This window comes from Caretta caretta, chromosome 7 (genome assembly GCF_965140235.1).
Source record: "Caretta caretta isolate rCarCar2 chromosome 7, rCarCar1.hap1, whole genome shotgun sequence".
In the NCBI taxonomy this organism is placed as follows: domain Eukaryota; kingdom Metazoa; phylum Chordata; order Testudines; family Cheloniidae; genus Caretta; species Caretta caretta.
This window is the reverse complement of record NC_134212.1, coordinates 80,064,548-80,079,517: the sequence shown is the minus strand read 5'-3', so window position 1 is coordinate 80,079,517 and position 14,970 is coordinate 80,064,548. Positions and strand designations below refer to the sequence as shown.

At 43.9% G+C, this 14,970-nt stretch overlaps 1 long non-coding RNA gene across 2 annotated transcripts in view; it reads right to left on the bottom strand.

Moving 5' to 3' along the window:
* Positions 1–14,970, bottom strand: part of LOC125640199 (uncharacterized) — a 590,047-nt gene that overhangs the window by 57,394 nt on the left and 517,683 nt on the right. The gene's annotated exons all lie outside the window — the stretch shown is intronic.

The window sequence follows — 14,970 nt, the reverse complement described above, 5'->3', positions numbered from 1 at the left end:
CTCTCAAGGGCATGAACCTTGGAATCTCGCCCAGATGACATGAACCGTGGGTAGCCTCCCAGGACTGGGCTTAAGGCCCGAGAGCAAGGAATGCGGTAGATAGATATTGGTAAATAAGAATATTAAACAAAGCCAGTGTATTCCTTTTATCTGTTGGAGCATGTAATGCGCAGGAGGAGGGAGAGAAATAAAAGAGAGGGTGGAAAGCTGACAGGCAGACCAGCCCGTCGGCAGACCAGCTTGCTTGCTTGCTTGCTTAAAGCCTTGTTCTGTCTTGTATTTGAACCGCAACAACTGGCGCCCAAACGTGGGGCCCTCAGCACTCACCTCGCCCGGCAAGGGTTTCAGACGCGTCACTCATCCGCTTCGCGGATCCCGGTGAGTACTTCTTCGTCGTGGTAAGCATGGGAAGTTCCCTCTCTGCTTTGCAAGTGCAACACCGCAATGAGCTACAGTATTTGCTGCGTAAGGGTCAGCATGATTGCCCCACTCGAGAACTCACTCTCCTGCTACAGGAGGTGAGTGCCCAATGCCCATGGTACCCTGAAGCCGGAACCCTTAAGCTAGCGGACTGGGAGCGGTTGGGCCAGACATTGCACAAAGATCCTCGGGTGCCCGTGCAGGCTTTATATGCCTGGCACCTCTGCCGCGACGCAATACAGCGTGTCGCTTCGGAAAGGCCCTCCCTCGCGGGGCTGGTGCTCTCATCACTCCCGTCCGCTCCTGCAGCCATCCCCCCTCCTGGCGATGCGACACAGCGTGTCGCCTCAGAAAGGCCCTCTCCCGCATCAATAGAGGGACTGCCGATCCCGCCATCCCCGACCACTCCTGCTTCGCCCCCAGTGCCTCAATTACTGCCGCCTCCTTTGTCTCCCCCTCTCGAGCCTGTGAGTGGTCAACGTCCCCCCATGGGGCTCCATGCTCCGGGGGCCCCCGGGGGGTCATCTGCGTCTGCTCAGGGGCTTTCGCTGGTGCAACAAATGGTTCACGCAGCAAAGACTCGCCCAGATCTTACAGCAGAGGAATTAGCTGATCTGGTCTCAGTTTGTCCAGTGACCTGGCAGGATAATGGCCAGGGCAACCAGCTTGCAAACTGGGTCAGTTTGCCTTACTCGGTGATCAGAGAGGTAAAGAAAGTGATTCGCGAGTTCGGCCTCACTAGCACGTATGTACGTGGTCTCCTTGAAGGGCTAGGTACTGAGTACACCCTGGTCCCTGAAGATTGGAAGGCGCTGTTGCACATGATGCTGACACCCAGTCAGTATGTTATTTGGCTTAGTGAGTATCGGCAGCTGGCGGAACGCCAAGCCCAGGTATATATAGCGCAAGGTGTCACTTATGAGCAGTTAGCAGGGGAGGGCCCGTTTGCTACCGTTCAGATGCAGTCTCAACTTCAGCAGGCTGTCTTCTCCATTATTTCTGCCTGCGCCCAGCATGCTTTCCGGAAGGTCCCGGATTCAGGCAAGCCTACCAAAAGCTTTGCCAGTATCCGTCAGGGTGCATCAGAGTCCTTTATGGATTTTACCAACAGATTGCAGGAGGCTATCCTCTGACAGGTGGATAACCCTGCGGCAGCTCAGGAGATTCTGTTAAAAATGGCGGTTGAAAATGCGAACGAGGATTGCCGCCGTGCTCTCCAGGCGGCACAAGCCGCTGGCGTTCTAGAGCTGTCGGTCATGCTGTGGATTTGCCAAAACATTGGCACACAAGCACATAAAGCTGGAGTTCTGGCTGCCGCCCTGCGGAAAAGTGGGAAGGAGGGGAAGCGTTGTTACCACTGTGGTAAGGAGGGTCACTTTCAGAGGGAGTGCCGCTCATCGACGGCGCCCGCCCGCCCCTCAAAGAAGTGCCCCAAGTGTCAGAAGGGCTATCACTGGGCTAATCCGTGTCGTAGTGGGTCGGGAAACCACACAACGGGTCCCCTCGAACCCAGGGCCAAACGGGGGTGTTCCCCACTCAGACAACTGTTCCTCTGCCTTAAAATCCATAGACTCCATGAGGGCAACGACTGTCGGAAGTGCAGGGCTTGATTTGATTATGCAGGAGGACGCTGATTTTCAGTTGCCTGGGGAGGATTGCACCATACCTACACAGGTGACGGGACCTCTCCCTGCCGGATTTGTGGGTCTGGTTCTCCCTTGCTCACATGCTGGGAAACAGGGTTTTTTTGTCATCCCAGGGGTCATTGACGCCAGTTACACTGGCGTTAGTAAGGTTCAGGTGTGGACCCATCTTCCGCAGTCGCTCCTGCGTGGACGGTCAATTGCACAATTGATTTTAGTCCCCTATCAGGTGCCAGCCGCAGAGGATCGAGCCCGGGGCGGAGGCAGCTTTGGATCGACGCTGTCTCAGTCGCCGCCTCACGACACGTCCTCTCAATTTGTTGCTCTAACAATGTCGCTCCGCCCCTCGAAACCTCAGTTAACACTTCTTTTAAATAATTTTCCTTTTACAGGGCTGGTGGACACTGGAGCTGACGTTACGGTGATTCGTGATCAGGACTGGCCAGTCCGTTGGCCAACAGTTCCTTCTAAAGAGTTGTGGGGGATCGGGGGTAGCAAACCCAGGCGCCAAAGTTTGTCTTGGGTCACGGTCTCTAAACCAGGAGGCCGTGCCCCTTGCTACAATCTGCCCTTTTGTGCTCCCTGTTCACCTCAATATTTGGGGCTGTGACTAACTTGTAAAGCTAGACACCACCCTCGATATTAATATATAATGGCCCAAAACCCTTCCCCACCCACCTTGCCCTCCGCATTACCATTGGTATGGCAATCCTTAGAGCCCGTATGGATTGACCAGTGGCCCCTCCCCCTAGAAAAGCTGAAATCGCATCATTCAATTGTACAACAATATTTGCATGCACAGCACTTGGAGAGCTTTACTAGTCCTTGGAACTAGCTGCTGTTATTTTGGCCTTTCAATTTTTTGCTGATTGTCCTTTTAATTTGATTGTGGACACTCATTATGTTTATCAGGTAATTGATCATTTACCCCTTCAGCTGACCTTGGAGGAGAACGCGGTGCCTCCTGGGTCAACAATGGCGAGACGGAGACGGAGGAGACGTAGCGTCCCAAGCCAGCCCGTGACATGGGGAGCAGTGAAAGCATTGGTCGCCGCGGCTCAACAAGACTGGCAGCAAACCAACAGCCAGAGACTCCTGAGACTCTGTTTGTGGCCATTCTCGCCCAAATCACTGCTAATTCTGTATTGATTGTGTGCCTTATGTGCCTGCTATTTCCTGTAGGGGTTGACTCGGGAGCGCCTCCTCCGTTATGGGCCCAAATGACATATAACCTATGGAAAAGATTGGCTTCGATAGCAAATGTTACCCACTTTTGTTTATTTGATTTTGTAGCAGCTGAAGAATTGTTATGTACGTGCCTTATTCCAGTATGTCATCACCCTGAGGAAACAGGGAATGAGATGATGCTCGCTGCTTATGCAAACCTTTCTTCCCAGTACTCTAGCATGGCTAATTGGGGCCCGGCCAATTACACTTTACCTTCTTGGGCTTATTTCTTGCTGTTGCTGTGTGCAATGTATTTCCTTTTTGTTAAGGCTCTGTCAAGAACCGCCCTGGCAGACTCCACGAGTTATGACCTTGTTTGTCCAGGAGTTAATTGGCTTGCAAAAGCAAATTGATGGCTACCATGAGATGGCCGAGCACAAATAAACAAAAAAGGAGGGGATGTAGGATTCATGCAAGGTTCATGCACTTGGCAACATTCCGGGCACACCCGGAGTGTAGTGTAGGAGCAGTGCACACATGGCTCCTCTCAAGGGCATGAACCTTGGAATCTCGCCCAGATGACATGAACCGTGGGAAGCCTCCCAGGACTGGGCTTAAGGCCCGAGAGCAAGGAATGCGGTAGGTAGATATTGGTAAATAAGAATATTAAACAAAGCCAGTGTATTCCTTTTATCTGTTGGAGTATGTAATGCGCAGGAGGAGGGAGAGAAATAAAAGAGAGGGTGGAAAGCTGACAGGCAGACCAGCCCGTCAGCAGACCAGCTTGCTTGCTTGCTTAAAGCCTTGTTCTGTCTTGTATTTGAACCGCAACACTCTTAATTATTTAAAGTTAGCCCTTTTGAAATCAAGACCATACTTGCTGATCTATTTTTGTTTATCCTTTCATTTAGTTTAAACTGAATTAGCTCTCCCCAGGTCTCTTCCAGGGTCAGCAAAACTTTTTATCCCACTTGGAAAAAGATTATCTCCTACAACCAGTTCTTCTATGAGGTCCTCGCTACTCACGAATACCAAATGTAAAATGGCATCGCCTCTTGTTGGCCTGGAGACTATTTGGTAAAGAAATCTGTCAGCTATTATATTCAGGAAAATCTTGGCTCTACAATTATTAGTAGCACTTGTCCTCCAATCTATATCTGGGAAGTTAAAGTCTCCCATAATCACACAATTTCCAGGAGCATTTATTTAATTTAAAACATTAAAAAGGTCTCTTTCCAGATCCAGATCAGATCCTGGGGGTCTGTAGCATACTGCAAACACTATCCCATGGGAACCCTGGTAGCTTTCTTCCCCGAAGTGATTTTGGCCCAAACAGACTGTTTTATCAATCCCATCCTTCTAATTTCTTTACAGTCTACCTTATTATTAATATATAATGCTACTCCACCACCTTTACCCATAGACAGAATTAGGTCCCAGTGCAGAAGCACGAAGTGCAGAGGGGAGTTTCCTTGTGTCCTCCCTTCTCAAATTGTGCATCCATGTATGGCTGGTCACACCCCTTCCCTAAGTGTTTAACAAACCAAATAGAAAGACAGATGGTTATGGCTGAACTGCCAAGTTTTAAACAACAATGTGCAAGTCTTACTAAAAATGTGCTCGATGTCCAAACAAACATCGGCGAGCAAATGAGCAAACATTTTGTCCTTCAGTTCTCTTTCTTTATATATGTCCATGAACTTACTTGTTCGCATGTTCACTGAGTTCCCAGCATGAATTGTGCCAGTGAGTTGGAGCAGCAGTGAAAGCTTTTTTTAAAACAATATTGTAGCGCTTCCTACTTTTCTCTTTTTATTGTCCCTCTCAGCATATAGAATAAGTACTGGATATCAAAACCTTTGATGTTAGCACATTAAAATATTTCTTACTGAAACAAAAGAAGCTTAAAGAAGGGGACAGAAACACCAATATTTCAACTTTTAGGCCTACTCTGTCTGTTACGGAGATAACAACTGACAAAGAAGGCCTAACGGCTGAAACACTGGTGTGCCTCTACCTCTTTGCAATTGTCTTTTGTTTCTGAGTGTAGGACATTTAACTATTCTAACTGTTGAATGGCGGCATAGTGCATCTTGTAAAGATTGACACCACAGCTGGTGGGGAGAAAAATATCCAAGGGAGCTTTGTCTCAGTACAGACACATCAGCTTTTAACGCTCATGAATTCCCAAACTGGTCTGTATGATTTGGTCGATGTACAGCAGAAAACCAGTATGTTGTAAATGCATTTTTTTAATGTCATATTCCGACGAAGATATTTGGGTGACTGATAAACACTTTGTGAATGTATCATGGACTGGTATCTTTCCACTCATGATTTTCTTCAAATATTCCAGAATATCAAATAGGTTTGCAAACTATGAGATTGATTCAAACCTCCAAGAAAAGTAAACCAAATTTTGTATTCAGTGGTATCATTCAACCAACTCTCACTAAAATCCTGTGGAAAGATGAGTAGCATTCTGATTGTTTGAACAGAAGTTGATAAACTACATCACTGACACCAAGTTTAAGTGCCCTGGCACATCTTCTACCATCTGTAAGCAAGATTCTATTATTCCTAACACAGGAAGTTAGTATATATAGGGAGCAGCAGAATGTGAGCAGACATTCACCCTGAGATGAAGGGCATGCAGCGTACTGCTGCAACCTTCCACAAGAGAAGGCCAACTTTCAACTCTGGCTCCACCAAGTCAGCACTAGAGCTGGTTATTTGTGTGTGTTTAGCTTTGTTTTGTCACATTTTTTCAATGAAATTTTTTAAAAAACAAATGCTTGGTTCATTTTGAAAATTTTCTTAAGGGTTTATTTATTTGTTTATTATTTTCACCTATTCTCTCCTGTTACTTCCCCCCACACACACCTTTATTTACAATGGGAAAAAGTGCAAGTGGAAAGTGAAAAAAACAAAAGATAAATCTTAAAGATAAAATGAAAATTTGTATTTTGATTTTTTGTCAAACCCATCAGAACATTCTTGAAAAAACTGTAATTAAAATATTTTCATTTTTCTTGAAATCTTTTGCCAAAATAAAAAATTAATTTTTGGCCGTCCATATCAACACATTTCCTGCTGATAGGCCTGCTCCTTTCTGGTCAGCCCAAACACGTTTGGGGACACCTCAGACAATTCTGGACCCAAAGCATTTGGGGGATTGAGGGTCACGTGAATGACAGCTCACAGTCCAGGTACACCAATACCTGGGGCCCACCACCGTTTTTTCTCATGGTGGATACCAGGCAGGGAATCTGGCCAAAGGTTGCTGGATAAGAGACCAAGGGTGAGACCATACCCTCCACTCCAGTCTCTTTACACTAGGGAAAAGCCCCAGATCTAGCCAGGGGAGGATTCACCCAGTGCAGGAATTGAGGAAAACAGGCATAGATTGCCTTCTGAGGACATCCCCTGCTAGCTCTAGAGTCAGCGGTGTAACAGCTGTGGGAAGGAAGGGTATGTCAGGGTGGGGCTGCAGCATGCAGAGCTACAGAGATTTCAGGCAGTACTGCAGCCCATCATGCTAACTGGGGAGGCTGCCGTAACTTAGGGATCACCTACATGAGGAAATTTACTGTCACTATTATACTGCTATAACCGACAAATTAAACTGGAAAAAGACAAGCCCTTAGACACAGTATTTGAACTGTTTTCCAAGGGATCCGAGAACAACCCAGGATCACACAGGCACAAAGATGGCTGCAAGTTCTGTGCATCTTTGAGAGGCACAGCATAGAACTTCACCCCCCCCCCCCCAGTACTTCCACCATTATCTAATCATTGCTGCTCGTAATCTGAAAAATTGCTTTTGATCTGCATCCACAGAGATTATTAACTTCAAAAGATTTTGTGAGCATACAGTGAAAACAAGCTGTTGCTTCCCAAGCAGAAAATTCTTTTTCATGATCACTGTCTCATATTTACAGTAATTAGTCATAGAATCATAGACTATCAGGGTTGGAAGGGAACTTGGGAGGTCATCTAGTCCAACCCCTGCTCAAACCATGGCCAATCCCCAATTTTTGCCCTAGATCCCTAAATGGCCCCCTCAAGGATTGAACTCACAACCCTGAGTTTAGCAGGCCAATGCTCAAACCACTGAGCTATCCCTCATCAGAGTCTTGCCTGAATTAGTAAAGATCTTTTATTTCCAATACTCATGCAAGACACACACACACAGAGAGAGAGAGAGAATTCTTCCTGCTACATGAATGAATATATTCATCAGAAAATAGTCATTCAATACCTGAAATACAGGTGATGCTGTGGAGGCTTCTGTTTGGGTTTTTTTCTGCCCATTGGGCCATAATAGAATACTTCCCAGTTACCACCTAAAACAGTCCTGAAACAAAAGTGGTAATGTAACTTCTCACTAATCCACCTGTTAATAAATATGCCTTGAGGAAACTGAAGGAAAATCAATGGCAGTATACTCTGAAATGCTGAGCTTCCCTGTTTTCCAATAAACTGAGTTCTCAACCTCCTGTGGGATTCAGGTCCCAAGACTTAACCAATATTCCTTATTAAATAAAGGAATTCCCTGGTCAGGAATTCTGGTCAGGAATTATCTGTCATAATGATTGTCCAGTGGAAAATGCAGTTCCCACAAGATCAAATTTTTTTTCTGGGAAAACTTAAATTTTGCAGAAAAAACTCCAGTTTTCATTTGGAGAATTGACATGACATATTTTGTTTCGGGGAGGTTTAACCTGAATCATTATGTTTTGTTTTATTGAATTGACCCAAGATATTTAATTTTGAATCAGTTGAAAAAAATAAACTTTCATTTCCCTAATGCTTCACCTTATCAAAGTAGAAGTTTGGGATCCCATTGTTGACCCAGGCTTCACGGGAGTTCACATATCTCACAATGCAGTGAATACCCTGCTGACCAAATGCTCCCATAATGCAAGAGAAATGCACTTTAATGTTGATCTGACTCATTAAGAAGCCTTTTGAGTGAATTCAACAAAATAAAACATTTTGATTTCAGGAATGTCATTTTTTTTCCATTTCAGTGGAAAGTATCAAGACAAAATGTTTTGACATTTCCTAATCAAAATTTTTGGGAATTTACATTCTACAAAAAGTTTCAAAATTTCAACTATTCATCCTATTTCAGGATGAAAAGAAATTGTTCAAATGTCACGCAGCTCTACTATTAACATGAACAACTTTATTTATCTACTCTCATTTGACAACCACAGCAGATAGCCACCTAAGAAAACATAATACTGGCATGGCACCTTTCACTTATTTGAAGGTAAGCCCATCATGGGGTGTATTATTTTATTTCCTAATTTTTTTGTCCTTTTATGATGAGTGTGTATCTGATACAACATACTGCATTCTATATCACCCCATAGTTAGAACAAGGGACTGACAGTCAAAATTCACTGTGCAGCTTTGGACATATCACTCCGTCTTTTGTCCCTCAGTGTACTCATCTAATAGATAGAATTCTGCTTACACATAAAAACATATCACAAGGTCATTGAGAGGCACCGTGGTGCTGTGGTTAAAATATTAGACAGACTCAAAAGACACATTTTCATTTCAGAGCTCAGCCACTGACTTTCTGGGTGACCTTAGGCAAACCACTTAATCGATCTGTGCTTTAGTCCCCCATCTTTAAAAAAGGATAATAGTACTTATTTTTCCCTGTCTTGTCTGTTTAGTCACCAATCCAGCCAATACTTATGCATTGGTTTGCCTTTAAGTCAATGAGACTACTCATGCATGCAGTTAAGTACATGTATAAGGGTTTGCATTTTAAATAGTAAAGTCTTTGGGATAGGAACTCATTCTTACTATGTATTTGCACAGTGCTTAGTACAGCTGGACACTGATCTCATTTGGATGCTCTAGATGCCACTGCAATACAGATAAGGAATAATAAATATGTTTGTAAAGCACTTTGAGGTTTTTTTTTGGATAAAGGTCCAATATCAGTGAAACAAATTATAATAATTGCCTGCCATGGGAGAACTTCTAAACCTATGTACTTTTGAAATGTGTATCACAAAAATACTCTATGATATGGGAAAGTCAACTTCCAGAAGATAGTTCTTCTCTAATAAATATTTTTCATAAACTGTTATTTGATTAGAAAATGGAATAGTTATGATAATCCTAGGACTAGCAGAACCATAAATAGCACAGAAATGATTCATTCCTGAGAAAACATAAAGTTACAATAAGAAGGCAAAATGATTTAGACAAATGTTATGCACTATATTAAGAGATGCATATGCTGTATAACCAAAGTAAAGTATTAAGGACTCTAATGTTTTGATTTTTTAAGGATGCACAATAACCATCTGCCAATTTTCCCCAAAAAATATCCTTTACTGTGTCTGACTGAATAGATAAACACAACATATATTTCATCTGTCCCTTGAACTTCAGTGCAAGTGTCTGGGATCTGGAGAAATCCTATTCACGTTTCATTCCAAAAACATTTCAAGCTCCATTTCCTGCAAAATGCTGATACTTACCATTACCTGAACTAATTGAGAATCATTATATGCTGCTCTAACTAACATCTCCCTGTGATCTCTAAACCTCCTCTAATGTCTTGATGAGAAACAGCACATAGGGAATGTGACTGGTGTATAGAACAAACTACCAATATACAGATAAGACCGAGGATAGAGTTTAAATTTATTATTACAAAACAGTGTGATTGGACCTTTATGACTTTGTTTTAAAAGTATATTGAGATTATGAACATATAAGTGGCTAATTAACATTGTTCTGTACATTTATATTTTAGATATAGACTAGTTTATTTGGTATTACTCTCTTTGATCATTTATAATTTTCATTATTCATAGTAATTATGAGATAGTGCAGTGAATTTAATAAACAGAAAAACTCTTAGGTTAAAACCCATTAAGTGAATAAAACCACAATGTGTTTTAAGAATTAAGGATTATTAAGCAAATACTGCTACAAAGGAAGTTTATAAAAATAGCTATTACATTTAAATAAAAATTCCATTTAGTTATTGAACAATATCATGCAAGAATCACAATATTTAAGGAGAAAAATTTGTATTCTCTGCTTCAATTATATTCCTGTTGCTAGGAAACAGTTTTATGCTATCTTTTTAGACTTTTAAATAAAATGGTTTTGGCACATGAAAGAAACAGACAGCATAGACAGGCCTGGGTGGAGACCGTCGAATCGTGGAAGTCAACGAATGGCTATGCAGGTGATGTCGGAGAGAAGGCTTTGGATTCTTTGACCATGGGATGGAGTTCCAAGAAGGAGTGCTAGGCAGAGACGGGCTCCACCTAACGAAGAGAGAGAAGAGCATCTTCACAAGCAGGCTGGCTAACCTAGTGAGGAGGGCTTTAAACTAGGTTCACCAAGGGAAGGAGACCAAAGCCCTGAGGTAAGTGGGGAAGTGGGATACCGGGAGGAGGCACGAGCAGGAGCGCATGAGAGGGGAGGGCTCCTGCCTCATACTGAGAAAGAGGGGCAATCAGCAGGTTACCTCAAGTGCCTATATACAAATGCACGAAGCCTGGGAAACAAGCAGGGAGAACTGGAAGTCCTGGCACAGTCAATGAATTATGATGTGATTGGAATAACAGAGACTTGGTGGGATAACTCACATAACTGGAGTACTGTCATGGATGGATATAAGCTGTTCAGGAAGGACAGGAAGGGCAGAAAAGGTGGGGGAGTTGCACTGTATGTAAGGGAGCAGTATGACTGCTCAGAGCTCAAGTATGAAACTGCAGAAAAACCTGAGAGTCTCTGGATTAAGTTTAGAAGTGTGAGCAACAAGGGTGATGTCATGATGGAGTCTACTATAAACTACCAGACCAGGGGGATGAGGTGGACAAGGCTTTCTTCTGGCAACTCGCAGAAGTTACTAGATCGCAGGCCCTGGTTCTCATGGGAGACTTCAATCACCCTGATATCTGCTGGGAGAGCAATACAGCGGTGCACAGGCAATCCAGGAAGTTTTTGGAAAATGTAGGGGACAATTTCCTGGTACAAGTGCTGGAGGAACCAACTAGGGGCAGAGCTCTTCTTGACCTGCTGCTCACAAACAGGGAAGAATTAGTAGGAGAAGCAAAAGTGGATGAGAACCTGGGAGGCAGTGACCATGAAATGGTTGAATTCAGGATCCTAACACAAGGAAGAAAGGAGAGCAGCAGAATACAGACCCTGGACTTCAGAAAAGCAGACTTTGACTCCCTCAGGGAACTGATGGGCAAGATCCCCTGGGAGAATAACACGAGGGGGAAAGGAGTCCAGGAGAGCTGGCTGTATTTTAAAGAATCCTTATTGAGGTTACAGGGACAAACCATCCCGATGTGTAGAAAGAATAGTAAATATGGCAGGCGACCAGCTTGGCTTAACAGCGAAATCCTTGCTGCTCTTAAATACAAAAAAGAAGCTTACAAGAAGTGGAAGATTGGACAAATGACCAGGGATGAGTATAAAAATATTGCTCGGTCTTGCAGGAGTGAAATCAGGAAGGTCAAATCACACCGGGAGTTGAAGCTACCAAGAGATGTTAAGAGTAACAAGAAGGGTTTCTTCAGGTATGTTAGCAACAAGAAGAAAGTCAAGGAAAGTGTGGGCCCCTTACTGAATGAGGGAGGAAACCTAGTGACAGAGGATGTGGAAAAAGCTAATGTACCCAATGTTTTTTTTGCCTCTGTCTTCACAAACAAGGTCAGCTCCCAGACTACTACACTGGGCAGCACAGCATGGGGAGGAGGTGACCAGCCCTCTGTGGAGAAAGAAGTGGTTCGGGACTATTTAGAAAAGCTGGACAAGCACAAGTCCTTGGGGCCGGATGCGTTGCATCCAAGAGTGCTAAAGGAGTTGGCGGATGTGATTGCAGAGCCATTGGCCATTATCTTTGAAAACTCATGGCGATCGGGGGAGGTCCAAGATGACTGGAAAAAGGCTAATGTAGTGCCCATCTTTAAAAAAGGGAAGAAGCAGGATCCTGGGAACTACAGGCCAGTCAGCCTCACCTCAGTCCCTGGAAAAATCATGGAGCAGGTCCTCAAGGAATCAATTCTGAAGCACTTAGAGGAGAGGAAAGTGATCAGGAACAGTCAGCATGGATTCACCAAGGGCAAGTCATGCCTGACTAATCTAATTGCCTTCTATGACGAGATAACTGGCTCTGTGGATGAAGGGAAAGCAGTGGACGTGTTGTTCCTTGACTATAGCAAAGCTTTTGACACAGTCTCCCACAGTATTCTTGCCAGCAAGTTAAAGAAGTATGGGCTGGGTGAATGGACTATAAGGTGGATAGAAAGCTGGCTAGATTGTAGGGCTCAACGGGTAGTTATCAATGGCTCCATGTCTAGTTGGCAGCTGGTATCAAGTGGAGTGCCCCAGGGGTCGGTCCTGGGGCCGGTTTTGTTCAATATCTTCATAAATGATCTGGAGGATGGTGTGGATTGCACCCTCAGCAAGTTTTCAGATGACACTAAACTGGGAGGAGTGGTAGATACGCTGGAGGGTAGGGATAGGATACAGAGGGACCTAGACAAATTGGAGGATTGGGCCAAAAGAAATCTGATGAGGTTCAACAAGGACAAGTGCAGAGTCCTGCACTTAGGATGGAAGAATCCTGTAGGATTCGTTCAAGGTCCATGCACTTGGCAACATTCAGGGCACACCCGGAGTGTTGTGTAGGAGCAGTGCACACACAGCTCCTCTCAAGGGCATGAACCTTGGAATCTCGCCCAGATGACTTGAACCGTGGGAAGCCTCCCAGGACTGGGCTCAAGGCCCGAGAGCAAGGAATGCGGTAGATAGAAATTGGTAAATAAGAATGTTAAACAAAGCTAGTGTATTCCTTTTATCTGTTGGAGAATGTAATGCGCGAGGGGAGAGAAAGAATAAAGGGAAGGTGGAAAGCTGACAGGGAGAAGCCCGTTAGCAGACCAGCTTGCTTGCTTGCTTAAAGCCTTGTCCTGTCTTGTCATTGAACCGCAATAGAATCCAATGCACCACTACAGACTAGGCTCAATGTGTTAGAATGGCTCGGTGTTAGAGATCTTATTCCTTCACTCTCCCACTTCCCTGGTCCTTCTCGCATGAACAGAGAGCAACAACACCCGAAGTCCGAAGGTGCAAACAATTTGATGTTTATTGGGCTGAACTTCCAGCAAGCTTAAATACAAGTTCCTTTTTCCTTATTTTCGAATCCCAATTTACTTCCTGTTTGCCCCTAATTTATATAGTAATATTCTTAGCTATACCTTAACCAATCATTCTACTGAAATTTAACTAACCAATCCTAACATATTGTAACATGATTAGCTAACAAATTATATCCCACCACCTTAATTAGTTTACACCCAGCAAAATTAATTATACAGCAGACAGAAACAATCACAGAACCAGACAGAGACCGTGCCAATAAACAATAGCAAAGTGGGAACTATAATGACAAAACAATACAGAAGTGAGGATTTCACAACTACATCTATAAAGACATAAGAGTTTCCCAGCTGTGTCTATTGATAAGTGAGTTCTTACCAGACAGAAAACTATCAACCTCAATTTTCTTTTACATCTTCTAGGCACTTCCCTTTCTCTGGAGGTGATAGGCACTATCAGGACAGGATTGTATTCCTAACAGCCCAATAGCACCTTCTTTCAATGTGACTAGTTTGGAATGTGAGGATGTGACCAGTCGCTTCCCAGCTTATGGCTGCCTCTGTCGCTTAGCCAAAGGCCTTAGCCTAAGAACAGGGCCTCAGACTGTCACAGTAAGAGAAGGACCTTACACTGGCAGACAGTGATTTTGATTCTTTCTTTTATACCTCTAACTAGCCAAGTGATAAAAATACACCTAAATTCTTAAAGTACAGGCCTTTACAGACAGGCCTGAATATCTATATCCTAACACTCGGCAGCAGTTCTGCAGAAAAGGACCCAGGGCTTACAGTGGATAAGAAGTTGGAATGGAGTCAACAGTGTGCCCTTGTTGCCAAGAAGGCCAATGGTATTTTGGGATGTATAAGTAGGGGCATTGTCAGCAGATGGAGGGACGCGATCGTTCCCCTCTATTCGACATTGGTGAGGCCTCATCTGGAGTACTGTGTCCAGTTTTGGGCCCCACACTACAAGAAGGATGTGGAAAAATTGGAAAGCGTCCAGCAGAGGGCAACAAAAATGATTCGGGGACTGGAACACATGACTTATGAGGAGAGGTTGAGGGAACTGTGGATGTTTAGTTTTCAGAAGAGAAGAATGAGGGGGGATTTGATAGCTGCTTTCAACTACCTGAAAGGGGGTTCCAAAGAGGATGGCTCTGGACTGTTCTCAGTGGTAGCAGATGACAGAACAAGGAGTAATGGTCTCAAGTTGCAGTGGGGGAGATTTAGGTTGGATATTAGGAAAAACTTTTTCACTACAAGGGTGGTGAAACACTGGAATGCGTTACCTAAGGAGGTAGTGGAATCTCCTTCCCTAGAAGTTTTTAGGGTCAGGCTTGACAAAGCCCTGGCTGGGATGATTTAGTCGGGGATCGGTCCTGCTTTGAGCAGGGGGTTGGCCTAGATGACCTCCTGAGGTCCCTTCCAACCCTGATAGTCTATGATTCTATGATAAGAACTCTTCAGAAACTGAATTTCTGAAAATTTCAATAGTGTAAAAATTAGAGTAATTTTAAATGTAAAACACATTAAAGCAATTCTTGGGAAATTTCTGATTTATATTATAACAAATAATT